Raw genomic sequence first — 435 nt, forward strand, 5'->3', positions numbered from 1 at the left:
TCTAGAGTCGTGGGTTACCACTGATAATGAAACAAGTTGGTAAAATAAGTAACAACTTTAACATAACACTAGCTTTTCTATAACTATTAAACACACCAATTGTTATCATTTGAGGTTTGAGCCTTTTACTTTTAGCTATCGCGTTTATTTAAACTTTCTGATTTAAAAACTTATATCATCAAAAGCTCAAAGCTTCACCTTCACTCTGATCTGATCAAAATTCTGTCTATGCTGGATGAGTGGATGTTAATATCTTCTATCAGCATTATACGAAAAGAATCATTGTTTCTGAAATATCTTGGTATTATTTGAAAATAATCAGATCCATATATAAAATTGTGTAACCAAAAGGAACAACGACAAGTGTCTTTTTCTTTACTTAAAGGGCAGTAGCAACAAAGACTAGATACAATTTTATCGCCTAGATCACTCCGT

Source organism: Arachis ipaensis, chromosome B03, assembly GCF_000816755.2.
Source record: "Arachis ipaensis cultivar K30076 chromosome B03, Araip1.1, whole genome shotgun sequence".
NCBI classification, from domain to species: Eukaryota; Viridiplantae; Streptophyta; class Magnoliopsida; order Fabales; family Fabaceae; genus Arachis; species Arachis ipaensis.